The sequence below is a fragment of the Orbicella franksi genome, unplaced genomic scaffold (genome assembly GCF_964199315.1).
Source record: "Orbicella franksi unplaced genomic scaffold, jaOrbFran1.1 SCAFFOLD_256, whole genome shotgun sequence".
Classification (NCBI taxonomy): Eukaryota; Metazoa; Cnidaria; class Anthozoa; order Scleractinia; family Merulinidae; genus Orbicella; species Orbicella franksi.
Genome location: NW_027670483.1, coordinates 15605 through 30343, shown reverse-complemented (window position 1 = coordinate 30343; position 14739 = coordinate 15605). Strand labels below are relative to the sequence as shown.

The 14739-nt window shown below is 39.7% G+C and overlaps 1 pseudogene; it reads left to right on the top strand.

Annotated features, from left to right (window-relative positions):
* The first annotated feature begins 13959 nt into the window (after nucleotides 1-13959).
* LOC145472053 (uncharacterized) lies at nucleotides 13960-14353 on the top strand (annotated as a pseudogene).
* Nucleotides 14354-14739: the final 386 nt, after the last annotated feature.

Here is a 14739-nt window from a genome sequence, read left to right as displayed (position 1 = left end):
TACTAAAGCAAAATTCCAACGGACATGAACGTATTGATTTGTGGGCCAAAAGCATCAAACATTTCGGGAATTTCGGACGCCATTTCCTCGCGCTGTATCCACAAAAATCCACGCAGCATGTACGCGCGTGTGCCGCACATGATGGCGCAATTTGTTCTAAAAATAGAAAAATTGTCCCATATCATGGGGACAGCCCCAATACCAGAAATGCCGCGCGCTTACGGTCTCCGTCCCCGATTATGGCTCCTGCTTACACTGAACATCAATGCTTGCCACTGTAGGCTTCTCTCCACAAGTGTTGTTTACAGTGCACCTGTATTCTCCAGCTTGAGCTCTGGTGATGTTAGTGATGACAAATATTTCTCTTTTTCGGTTGTTTCATTGTTAATCAATATATTTATAAGACGGTGACATTTCATGACTTGAATTTGATCTTTCAGCTTTTTGAGAATATTTTTTCTCTATAACGAGATGAATCCCACGCTGGCATGGTTTGTTTTCGTATGGTACTTATGTAGCTCATAACGTTTTACAACATTTTCAAGAATTTTTCCTTTGATGGATCGATTGCTTTTTAGTTGTAAAGTAAAGTAAAGTCTAAATACGAATTAGTGGCTCATCACGCAGGAGCTTATCCCGGGTTCTGTAGCATGAAGCGACTAGGGGTATTTATACTCCCCTGTGGATGAGATGCCAGTCCATCGCAGGGTCAGGGGGTTACACCCACCATTAAGTTTGCCGGTACCCAATTATGCACCTGGGTGGAGAGAGGCACTGTGAGAGTAAAGTGGCCTGCCCAAGAACACAACACAGTCTCTGGCCAGGGCTCACACCCGGACCGCTCGATCCGGCATGTGGCCACCGGCCTCCCATCGATGCTGCAATAATTGTATCAAAGAAATACCCAAACATTGGTGAGCAAGTGGTGGCCATTTTCGTGACGCAAATGATTACTATTGCAAAACAATAACCCATTTGAAACACTCTTGATTTTAGATTTATGGGTTTGTAACTCAAGACCGACTACTGTAACCTTTTTTTAATCAAATTCTAACCAGCATGTCAAGTTTTAAATTTTTGGTAAGTGTAAAAAAAAAAATGGTGGAAGCAGATTCAGGACCACCTCAAATTTTTGGAAAATTTAAGGCGGCTGTGAATCCGCTTTGATAATCTTTATCGATTCTGGCAGTGAGATCAGTTCCATCGTGATACTTTTTTTATTTTTTTCTCAAGACCTGAAGTATTGGTCGAACGCAGTCGCTAGTAGACGCAAGGACTTGCGATGACCTGCATTCACTTTGGTCGAGATCAATATTCACAGGCAAGTCCGCGGAAGTTTTTCTCCCTTTGGCCACCCATTGGCAGCCAACACAAATTGATCGCACGTCATTCGTTACAGGACTGCAACTAGCTTGCACTAGCAAGTAAACGTGAAGTCCGTTTGCCCTTTCGACGCATGTCTATATGCAAGTTCAACTTTCAATTACTTGGGACAACTTTCCCCCAAAATTGCCGAGGCGTTGCGCTTCTGTAGCTAGCTTCTATTTTCTGACAGTAATAAACTTGCCGGGAATTTCATTAGTAGTTATAAATATTGTGATTATATAACAAAATACTGCTAAATATCGTAACAGTATGCGATGCATCATTCGGCAATGATCTCTCACACGAACTAGTTAGCTAGAAGACGTCACACAACTTCAAAACCCCCTCCCCAAGGGAGAAAAATCGATACCTAATTTTCAGACCTATAAAATTAGTAAGCAGCTCTAATGTATGACCGCTGCAAACCAGAAAAAGGCCTCATCCGCGTAAAGATTTGAGTAGGGCTAAAAATTTGCTAATTTTAATGCAAAAAGAATCGGTTCCTTGTAAACAAAATACTCAATGCCAAGCCAGAGTGAAAACACACCCTATTTCAGACCAATGTGGTCAAAATCTACATCTTTTTTGAGACAAAAACAGCTCAAAAACAAAACCCTTTGGGGTCCCACATACCTCTGAGAGCCCATAATTTTTTTTTTTTTGGGAGTAATCCCAACCCCTCCTCCTCCCGAGCCCAAAACACATAAAAACCGAGTTTCTCTGCCAGGGAAATTTCCGCGCGATTTTTTACGGGTCACGTTGGATCTTTTTGGCTTAAAATAAAATAAAAAAATCGTCGGTTTGATTTGAACGTCTTATTAAATCTTCCTATTCGTTACTGTATTCTTTTAACTGTTTTTGCCAACGCGTGACAAAATCTTATCAAGTGACCATTGCGTGACAGACAAATGAAGTCGACATTGGACGCCATATTTACATTTCAGCATGTGGCATGAGCGAGGAGAACAACACATAAGTATTCCACTTTAGCAAGCAAAGGACTGACGCTGGAAGGCTTCGCTACTTTTATGGATTGCTGTTTAAGGACAAGGGATAGGAATGTGGTGGATTATCTCGGAGTCATTGATTGAACGCAGGAGCCATAATCGGGGACGGAGACCGTAAGTCTCGGGATTCGCGCGCACCTATGATATGGGACAATTTTTCTATTTTTAGAACAAATTGCGCCATCCTGACGTCATATATCCGCGCGGATTCACGCACATGTCGGGGGCTCTCGCGTGGATGTTGTCACGTTGCGTGATCAAATGGTGAGATTTGAGAGATTCTCTTGCGTATTTTTCACAGCGATGGCAGGGAATAAGGCAGGGAATACGAACCAGGGCGCTTATATGTAGTTTTATGCTCTGAGCTAACGGAAAAGGTGGGTTTTTCAGGGTCGAAAACAAGACTTCAATCTCGCGCTGGGAATGAATAATAAGATCTGCTTACGCTAGTTGTAAGCTTACGCGTATGTTTTTGCGTTTGTTCTGACTTAAGAATATAGCAAGAAAACTCTCTACTCTGGTATCGAGTTAATTTGTGAGTTTCTCAGACAATGGTTCATCATAACCAAAACCTGTTTTGACGGTTTCTTATTGTTTCTGCTTGTTTGGTGAGTTTGCAAAAGTTTTTGAAAGGAAAGTCTGAAGCGTACAATTAACTCATTTGCATAGTGCAGTTCGTGCGAGTTAGTGCGAGTCGGTGTTTTCAATTGTCAACAAATCTTGACAAAGATTTCTTTCGTTATCTTTTGTGCTGAGCTGCTGTAACAAATTTCACGAACGCAAAAAAGGCTACTAACATCATGTGTCTTTCTTCAACATAACCATAGTGAAGTTTTACGCTGCGAAAATGAAAATAGACAAGGAGTTTTGATAACCGTGACTCGATCAACAAAATCGAAATCGTTATTCCAGGTTGATTAAAGAAAGCGTCATCGTAACTTTGCTGATTATTTCTGCTTTACTCACATATTTTCAGTTTAGCTTTTAATATGTTCTCAAACATTTATCAATCTTAAACATATTTAAAAACTATAGAGTTATTGTTTGAGTTCGATGTACGCTTTCACACGAAAGTGCGGTGGAAGTACAATTTGTCATATGTTTACTGACTGTACAAAACACGCGTCGGCGGGCGCTCTCATTCATCGACAACAGAGAATTTACTGGATTTTTACACGAATAAAACTGAGCAGTATTTACGGACGTAAAGTTATTGGGCCTTGATGAAACATCAAGCGTTGCTTACAATTCAAGCGAAACGCAAACTAGCAATTATTTTATTTTACTTTTCGGTCGCGATCGACTGACAAATTCCTCGCAAGCGTGTGGCAAGAGGAGCTAGGAAACTATGAAGTCCTGAAGCTCTGCTATATCTAAATATATCCAGCTAGTTTTTTGCAGTGTAATGGAAAAGCTGTTAATCTTCAACGTATGTGAAATTTAAAGTGGAGTAATGTACAGCTCATGTAAAAGAAGCATGCGTCGGAACACAACTTGGTCAGCGAATACGTAAGCTTGCAGCGGAACATACCTAAATTCGACACTGTCTTACTTCACTCAAACTGGAGCAGCTTACGACGAAAATACTTAAGCAAAATTCCAACAGACGTAAACGCGTTGAGTTGTGGGCCAAAAACATGAAAAATTCGGGAATTTCGGACGCCATTTCCCCCGCGCGACATCCGCAAAAATCCTCGCAGCATGTACGCGCGTGTGCCGCAGGCGATGGCGCAATTTGTTCTAAAAATAGAATTATTGTCCCATATCATGGGGACAACCCCAATACTAGAAATGGCGCGCGCTTACGGTCTCCGTCCCCGATTATGGCTCCTGTTGAACGTCAATAAGAAGATGTTAGGGAACTTAAGCAAACCACGACGACGACGGTAACGTGAACGTCACAAAACAAAAGGTTTAATGAGCAAAACAATAGCTGTGCACGTGCGTTATAAATCGTTGTACATTTCTTTGCCGTCCTCTGCAAAACAACAACGTGAAATGACCAAGTTCTGCGTCGTCTACAAAACGTCGACAACGACGGCTAATTTTTCGTACTTTCAGTTGGAATTGAACGCCGTCGTTGTATATTCAGCTTAAGCACGGTTTTAGAGCCATTGGCGTACCCAAGAGATCTAGAGAATCGCGAATTTCGTTTGTAAAACATAAATTCATTTTTTACTAGTCGTCGTCCTCGACGTCGTCGTCGTCGTTGCTTAAGCTCCCTAATGTACTTTGCCGAACTCCAATCGTCGCAATGGTTATCGTGTAGGATTCTGAATACAGCAATACTTAATATTTGAATGTTATATCTTACAGAAGGTGAGCTTAACATGACTTTTCTACCATATAGTTCAAGTCCAAACACAGAGGAAATCAAATGCAAGAGGGCCTTTTCACGTTCCTTTTGACTATTTGGTCACAGGCAGTTGCTAATTGTTTTCGTTTCTAGCAGGTTAGTGTTGTGATTATCACGATTTTGAGAGTGTTAGTACTCAGCGCTGATGAAAAGCCCGATAACAATATTTATATCAGGTTCTACACGGACATTTCTTCTTTCGAAATGTCAGAATTTTAGGTGTTTTGGTGTTTACCAGCTAGTGAATTTGCCGATTGAAAAAGTGTGCATAATTAAGAATTTTAAGGAAGCGACTTTTAGAGATTTAAGCGGCTCATCGTGACCTTGAAAATTAACCCACAGAAGTATAATTGGCCTCAACAGACTTGTAAACCCCTCAACAATAAGTTTACAGGCTCAAACTGGAGTGTTTTTCTGATGCGGACTGAACAGAGCGAAGTTTATGATAAGGTATGAGTCACTAAATTTTGCGTGTGTTTGACCAGACGTGGGACCGTAACGAATTTAAAAAACTGTTTCAAGAAAAAAAATCCCCTCAGGTTTCTAGGCTTACCATGTGATAGGCTATCTCTGAGAGGAAAATGAAAAATTCTGATTTTTCATCATGTGCCACGACTGGCTTTACGTTAGTGGACATTCCGTCTTAACATCCTCGTGGGTTTCCTTGAAATACTTGCCAATCGCGGACGACTTATGTTCAGTCTTCGATCAATCTTCAATCAATGTTTAACGCAACATATTTTGACCTTCTCAACACTTAAGATTAAAGTTCTATTGTTCATTTTCAGTTTCTATGTATTTCTTTGACTTTCAACTTGCTTTGATAATGACGTTCGGTAAACTTCGAAACTGTATCTGTTTTACACTGTGAAAATAGGTTTAAGCAATATTTTATCGTAGATATGCATGGTCAGAAGCATACACCTAGAAGCGTTTAACTTCCCTTATCTGTTTTAAACTGTGCTGCCGATTATTCCCGACCAATGAAAATCACTCTTCTAATTTTTGCCCATATAAGGAAATTCTGCATAGCGCGCTCTTCGCGAACTCCTCGCGTGGATCTCTTGCAAAACAAACCTGTTCAAAATGGCGTCTAAAGGGAAGAAGTTCTCGGGCATGACGATAAAGAAGATTTGCGTCAAGGGAAGAGCATTAAGAGAGGAGGTTGTACTTGAAAGAGTTTCCGGTGAGTTGGCAGAAACTCTTGTGCCAGCGAGTTCGGATCGGTAAAACATTGTAGCAGTCTGTCCGTAGTATAAATAAAGAGATCAAGTGAGAGAGTTTTTGATTTATTTAGTGAACAGGCGAAGTTCTTTCGCGACAAATACGCGGTACTTAGCTTAGGTGGTATGAATATGTAAGGGACGTATGAAAAAGTGAGGAAGTTAGGAAGATTGTTCAGGACGGTTGCAAAGATGGTGATATTGTACGGACGATCGTTTCGTGTTATCTGGAATGTAATAAGCGCTACAGTTTGAAGTATGTCGTGGAAGTTCAGAGAAATGGCAAAGCAAAATGTCGGAGGTTAAGTATCATCCACATACGCCAGAGGATAAGGTTTGGGTCTGCTGCGGCTCCTAGTCTTCGGAAACGGCTTCGTAAAGTTCTAGATCTCCATATGTAGTCGAACGTCCAGCCACCTGTTGGATTGCGAAGCAGATCGCAGCGATCGATGTTACGGAGGACAAGTACAAAAAGTATGCCTGGTTATAAGTAGTAAAAATAAATGTTTTTGAAGGAAGAGAACTTGTTCGTGTTAAAATAAGATTTAATTCCCTTTCTCGCCGAGTCATTCTCGAAAGTTTTTTCAGAGCTAGGTGGTAAACCAAGTGGGCTACAACTTGTTTGGTAACAGGCCATCATGCCGTCAAGGTCAGTTTAAAACCTTTTCGTTTATCACATTTACGTCATTTTCTAGATTTATAGTCTACGGTTTACTTGATGTACTTACGTACTTGTTCAGAGTTGTTCCTTTATGTTTCAAGTTGGCAAATTATTGTATCCACGGCAACAGCAGATCCATGCTTTTGGGAAAATGCCAGAATTTTTTTTTTTTTTTCACCTTAAAAATTATGGCTATTCTGTTAAGTGTCTACTAGGATGGCAAAGAGACGATCACGATTGTGTTAAGGAAAGATATAAGCCAATCAAACTGAGTGAAAAGCTTTTTTGGTGTGTGTGCGTAATTTACATTGTGTGACATGTGTAAATTAAATGCAAAACTTAGCAATTCAAGGTGCTGAGAATAATTGCCAATCTGAATAGCAACTTGAACTTTGTGTTGTGAATCCAAAAATAACACAAGTCTTGGAAATGACTGAGATTTTAATTCATTTGTAATTATTTTTATAATTTATGCATCTTCTTGTGGGGATGGAAATTATATCCTGCTTTTGCTCAAACAGTGGGGGTGGAGAACAGAAACATCAAAAAGGGGAACCCAGAGAACTGGTAACCAGAAAGATTATAGCATTGGTTGCTAAATATAGCTCAACTTACACAAATAACTTCTTTTTGATAAAACAGAGGAAATGTTAGCTTATGTCTCTTTTAACTTGAATACAGGTCTAGTTGAACCTCCGGGCGTGACCTCCGGGCGTGACCTCCGGGCGTGAGTCAAAGCACTATATTTGGAACCTCTTGTAAGCAACCCCCTCTTAAGCGACCGCGACCACTTCACAAATAATAGAGCCTAAATTCGATAATCTGATGTTGTATCATTATTGCATTCCTGTGTAGTACAAGAGACTGAAATTTCTCATTGGAAAGTACCGGATTCTTTCCCAAAATTGACTTTTGACATGAATAAAACATTTAAAACATGGGGTAAGTCTCTGCAGTTACCATATGCTAATGAGGCGAAATTTTGACCCAATATGGTCTAAGCTCTCGTAAGCAACCACCTCCCGTAAGCAACCACTTAGGCTTGACATTTTGGGTGGTTGCTTAGGGGAAGTTCGACTGTTCGACTGTATTTGTTCCGTCTTATTTTTTTTACAGGCATTTCATGATAGCATCTGTATAGTGCAAAGTTTATGCCAGAATGCCTAAATAGCATCCCTCGGGTTCTGAACAGGGCTTGTACAAGTCGTGGAAAACCTGGAAAGTCCTGGAATTTTATTGTGGCATTTTCCAGGACTGGAAAGTCCTGGAAAAAGGCTACTGGTCCTGGAAAGTTCTGGAAATCTGTTAAACTCAATTAAAAAATACGAAATGTAAGGAGAATTAACATTGAGATCTCAGCAGTGAAAGGGGTAATGTGAATTTTAGAGCCCTGGAAAAATCAATCTGAGTCCTGGAAAAGTCCTGGAAATTTACAGCAGGAATTAAACTCCTTGTAAGAATTTGGTTGCTAAATATAGCTGAACCTCCTTGAGTAACTTAAAAAGAGGCAATGTCAGTTTTTTCAGGCTTTGTTTATTTCTGTTTGAATGTGGGTGTTGTGATGACAGCATCTATAAGTGCAAAAGGCCTGCTAGAATGCCTGAAATAAAATTCCTGAAGTCCTGAACATTCAGTTTTTCATGTGGGAGTATGCCCTCAGACCCCCCTTCTTTGAACCCTGTAAATACGCTCAAGCCTTCACTAATGACCATACAACTCCTTTTCATCAAACAGTCAAGGCAATTCAGCTATGATTTAGGGGCTCTGATCCTTGTATATTTTTATGACTTAACTGGTGCAGTGTCAAAACTGCTTATACTGGCTTAAAATCATCTATGTTTTTCAGACTGCAATGACTTTACTTTTTAATTTTCATGGGGGGTCATCACAGACATTTAGGTGAACAAGGGGGGTAGGAAAAAAGGTTTCTGATGAAGAGGTACCTATTATCAAATCCCACCAGCTGTCCCCCTCCCCACCCCATAAAAAATGAACAGTCCCTAATGGGCGATGTTTCTTTCAAAATAACAAAAATAAATTGCAGTAACTGGAATAAATAAATAATTGAATAAATAAATAAATAATGGAAAATTGATAATAATATTGTGGAAGTACGGTATGGTTTGCTTCAACAATCACTAAGTTAAGGGCAACCAATGTAAGTGGCAAAAAATGACATTACAAATCCAAGATTAATGTGCTACATGTATCTATTTTGTAGACAAGTGTGATAAAGATGATTTTGGTCTTGCTCAACTTGCTTGAATGTGTTTAAAGTAAAAGGCCTACTAATAATTTTGCCTCAGTCATTGTCATTGACAACATCAATGTCAAAACTGATGAGAGTTAGAAATTTCTCTTCACCTAGTGTTTAGTTGTGGTATGTAACTTGTATTTGCTCGGTGTGTCCTTTCCTGGGTTCTCAGTACATGTGAGGGGCCCTCGTGTGAGACCATGTAAAGGGAAATTGGGCTCAATGGAAAGGCCTGGTTGAATTACATAAAAGTAATGTTTTGGACAAATAATAGACCTCATACTATTTACAGTGGTTGTAACTTAAATTGCAGATGGGAGACGAAAAAAACACTGACTTGCATCTACTTGAAAATAATAATTTAATTACAAAGTATGTTTTTTAAACTCAACACCACGTGGGTTGACAGTCATGTGTAAATTCACATAAAACACTTATTATTTATTGATTTAAGCTTACGTATAGTCTCCCACTACCGCCAATATTCAAAGGAAAACAAGTGTACAGAAGTGGGAGATCAAAAATGACAGAACAATAACATCCAAGAGTAGTAAATTTTTGATTGAGACAGCAATTCAAGACAGGCAGTAACATGGTAAGGAATATGTAAATGCAGGGTTAATGAGATGATGTCTCAGTTTAGTAGACCAGTTAGTATCCAAAGCAGGATCCAAAACCCTTGAACATCGGCCAAACAAACGGATGGCATACGTACTACAACAAGAAATTGACAAGAAAACATCCATTAAGATATAAGGGAACAAGCCGAGCCACAAAATTATTCACTTATCGTGATAAAACAAGGGTATAAATCACACAATTTCAAGTCCGATTTTCTTAAAGTTCAACTATCACGCAAAAATTATCCACAATACTGATTATTGTAATCCAGCAAACGAAAGCGCGTGGGCTAAACAAACGTTTTCAGCATAGACATGATTTCCATTGACTAGTTTTGATGCAAAAAATGCTTACCTGCAATTGAGAGTTCGCAAATAACTGGCCTAGGTATTACACTGGCAGCTCCTAGAAAAGGTTCGTTTGATTCTCATGATGAGTGCAGAAATCGGTCCAGAAACAACCTCCTCTCAACTCGTAACGAAATGTGTCCGCCATTGCTGTCCGCGTGTAGTCCGCGCGTATATGACATATCCACGCGAGAGCCCTTGCTTCATATTAGGAAGTTACATTTGATTGGTTCGGAATAATCGGCAGCATTGAACCAGAGTCAAACGCTTCTAGATGATATGCTTCTGGTATGGTTTAAAGTTTAGATAAGTAGTTTGTTAATCATTTAATCGTGTAAGTTACTCCCTTCCAGTCTAGATCCTTAGCTCAGGTTCTCTAGTTAGTTACGTTTATCCAAAATTGGGTTGAATGTTCATGTTGATTGCATTAATGGCATTTTGAACGAGGCAAGGCGAAGTAAATAAACTCAGAACTACATCACAAAATAAAAAATGTGATAATCACTATATAGGAGACCACATAAGTACATAGTAGTTATTTATTATATAGACACGAGTGTTTTACTGGAAAATACACTACTCGTAAAATTCATACGAAACTACATCCGGGACTCGAGTGGCGTATTTTCCATATCCTCACTAGTGAAGATATCGATGATTTCACTGATATCAAGTTTGTCTCTTAAATTGTACTTAAATTCGTTGGTGTATGATCGAAACATATTGGGTCTTCCTCGAAAGTCTTCGGCAATCCTCGAAAATCTTCGGAAATTTTCGGAAAATGTTCATCGACGTTCGTGTGACCTTCAGACAAGTTTCGGAAATCTTCGGAAAAGTGGTCGGAAATCTTCGAAAAATCGTCAAAAACCCCGTCATCAGTATGTCTATATAATAAAAAGAACATTACACGTTAGCCCGAAGATATGAATTTTATGTTCTCGTGGCAAGAACAATATCTCACGAGTGAGCTGCGCACACTCGTGAGATATTGTTCTTGCCACGAGAACATAAAATTCATATCTTCTCGCCACCGTGTAATATCCTCTATTTATTTCACCTATATGAAGTGCAACCTTTTACTTACAAGTAACATTGACATGAAGTGAATGGCTAACTGGATTTCCAATTCCATTGTAAGCCGTACAGCGGTATGTTCCAGTAGCAGTTCTGCTGATGTTTACAATAACCCAAGGGTTTCCAAAGAACACAACATCACCATCTGTACCATTCTGCAATACTCTGGTCCAAGTAACGTTTGGAGTTGGTTTACCAGTCGCGTCACAAATCGAAGTGAGATTTGAACCTTCAATGACAATCTGGTCCCCACTGTAACTGGATAAACTGGTTTGAACTGAAAAGAATGCAATGAATAGTCAGGTGTGCGGGTATGTTTTGAGAAGAACATGTATACGTACGCTGATCTTAAAAATATACTAAGTAGTGAAAAAAATAGATCTGAACACTTTAATTTTGCCATTTTTTGATCAAGGCGAGAAGATGTAGACTGAAACTAATTTAGAACTTAAGACAAGGCAGAGAAGCTAATACTCCCCACAAGATATAACTGGAAATGTGCGGTCTCAGAAATACTGACTAGCGATACCTTGCTGTTCTAGAATAACCGTGTGGCACAAAATGTTTGAGAGTTCTATTTTTTCCGATTTTTGCGGTAGTTTCCACGATCCGCAAGAAACAGTTCCCGCAAAAATAAAGTCCCGTAAAATGTTCTCCTCAAAAATTTACTTCACTTCAATAAAAACGTCTCTTAAAATAAAATGATGAAATTGTCCATGGCACACTACAGGCTGCCAAGAAGTCTACAGAAAAGAATCGCCTGAAGGCCCTTTAAGCCACACTGGGGCAAGACGTAATACAGTGACTGACTGCCGTGTGGTGTAATACAAATACGACGAAAATGTTGTATTTTAAATAAACGCTACCTTCTGAAAATCGCCAAAACTGATAATCAGCATGCAAGAAACACCAGTTTTTCAGAATCGCAAAATTAATTCCTGTAAAATACAAAAAACCGCCGATCCCTAAAATTAAACTGCCATAAACATTTCTTGCCACGTGGTAGGTAGTTTTCCGCGTTATCCTACCCAGGTTTCGGCACGTGCATTGTATTTGCCGCTGTTCTTCCCTTCAGGAATGTATTACGCAAGTAGCTCAGAGCGGCTCAAAAGTCTCGGCACGACATAAAAGTTTATATATAGGTCAAATTTCCCGGGAGAGGTACTCCTTTACATAGGCCGGTTTTGTATTGTTTTGGAGTAGCTCTGGCCTGAAAAAGGTATACATTTCGACCATTTTGGTCTGAAATTGGGCATGTTTTTCACTCTGGCTTGTCATTTGGTATTTTGTTTACAAAGAGTTATTTGTTCTATCATCAACATGGGCAACATTTTAGCCCTTCTCATATGTCAACGCAAGTGGAAGCTAATTCTGGTTAGCTGTTGTTATATATTAGAGCCGTGTACTAATTTTAGAGGTCTGAAACGGGGTATCGTATGAAAATACGATACCCCGTATTTTGGTCTGAAATAGGGTACAGGTTTTAAAACACGAACCGTATACCCTAGCCAAAAACGTTGGGGAGTGACCCCCGGAGTTAAATCTCGGCCTGCCAAATTATCAAACCGAAGCCTTCCAGCAATTGAAGAAAGAAGGAAAGAGCCCAGCAAAGCTATGTACTGTTCTCGGACCGTACTAAAGAAGGAACGATAAGAAACATGGCGTTGATTCCCGAAGACCTGCAATGCGGATTCCCATAACTTAGTTTACCCGCCGGCGATGTGGTAATGGAGTATGCAGTGAGAATAAATAACTGTTAGATGTAACGTGGAGGCTACGATCTCAACTGAGTAAATGGGCGGTGTCATCCTCGGAGACCCAGGGGCTACTAGCCGGGACGAAGCGATATTTTCGGCGAAAGGTTACTTCAAGAGCTGAAGAGCCCCTGAGAACTTATTCTTACAGATCAGTTGCAAAAGTGGTCGAATTCCGTGCAGAAAAATATATTCTGGCCAATCAGCGAGAAGGTCCAGTCGGATAACTCTGTCGCCTTCTTACACGAAGTGGTTTTCTTCATCGATTGACCTGCTTGGCCCGTATAGCGGGAAGATTCTCGTAGAGAGTTTCAGAAAAAAAGATTCAAGGAAGCCGAGGAAATCGTGAGCCGTAACATGGGGGCTAGGAAGCAATACTCTTCCATCAATTTTCTCGGCAGATTTATAGAAGGTATATCGTAAATTTTTATAGCTAATGTACGCGATTCTACACTGTTGTTTTTGGTTGCAGGGAAAGCTAGGCATGTGCACAATCTTACTTATTATTTCTCCTCGATCGTTGAACAACTGAAACTTTCCACGATGTGCAAATCGCCGTGGCATGCCCCCATGTTACGGCTTGCGATTTCCTCGGCTTCGTTGAATCTTTTTTTCTGAAACTCTCCACGAGAATCTTCCCACTGTATATATCGGCAGGTCGATCGATGAAGAAAACCACTTCGTGTAAGAAGGCGACAGAGTTATCCGGCTGGACCTTCTCGCTGATTAGCAAGAAAAATTTTTTTCTCGCCAATCGGCGGGACGGAATACGACCACTTTTGGAACTGGTTCGGTAAGAATAAGTTCCCAGGGGCTCTTCAGCTCTTAAAGTGAACTTTGGCCGAAAATATCGCTTCGTCCCGGCTAGTAGCCCCTGGGTCCCCAAGATGGGGTGGTGTATGACATTTGCAGAATCTGTATCCAGCAAAGTTCGAAATTGTGTGTAGTCGACGGAAAAAGAGCTCTGAAGCCCAGATCTATATGGGTGAGCCTGAACCAAGAAACGGCAATGTAAATGTTATCAGCCTGAATAAAACTATGTCACTACTGTAGAGTCGTGGTGAATAAAACAACTCCTACTTTTAATATACACAAATCGACGTTACATGTTGGTTTCCACACACACTGCGCATGCATTACGCCTGCTTATATAAATAGCGAAAACAATTTCTATTACGTGATTGGTTCCTGATACATTCCACGCGTGTGGAATTAGTCACCACACTACAATTACTCAGTACATTACTGATTCTAAAGCATGTTTAAATTGAGTAGACGCTAATCAGCATAAAATCTAACTTCAGATGAAATAAGAGACAATGTTATTGAAGGACAGTGTATTGGTGTACACTTCAAAAAAGCAATGACCTGTATTTTCTGTGACAACACACTCACCGAGGATAGTGATGACGAAATGACCACGTGCATGTCGTGTAAGGCTACTATGTTACCTTCAATGTACAACAAGAAGCTTGTGTCCAATTTGATCATCAAAACTACTCAAGGGAAAATGCTAACTTTTGCACGTTTCAATGTTGACTTCCAACGTTTTCTGGCATCGGCCAGTCGACAATCACAAAGATATAAATAACATATCACAAGATGAACTGCAGAAACTTTTGCTTCATGCAGGCAACAGACAAATGATCGTTGACAACTCAACACAAGTTATTGACCAATTTCTTCTGTGAAACTGCCATAAGAAAAACACCTGTTCATTTATTGAAACATTTTGTTTAAAGATTTTCTTACTGTTCACTAAGTCATTCAAATGTGTATGACTTATCATTGAAAGAGTTTTGCGCTGTAGAACTTTGGACTTCAAACAAGTAACGACTGACAACTTCAAGCAAGTTTTCTCTTTGAACGTTTTCAAACATTTTGTTACTGCTCATTTGGTCATTCAAATTCAATAATAAATTTCAATAAACAATACTATCAACATTATTATACTAGACGTTGTATGTTGACCCTACACTGGAAAATTGTTAATGGCAATTAAGTCCTATTTTTGATCCATGCTCTTTTTTCTCATATTTAGTTAGAACTAAAGTTCTTTTTGAAACAATTCATTGTT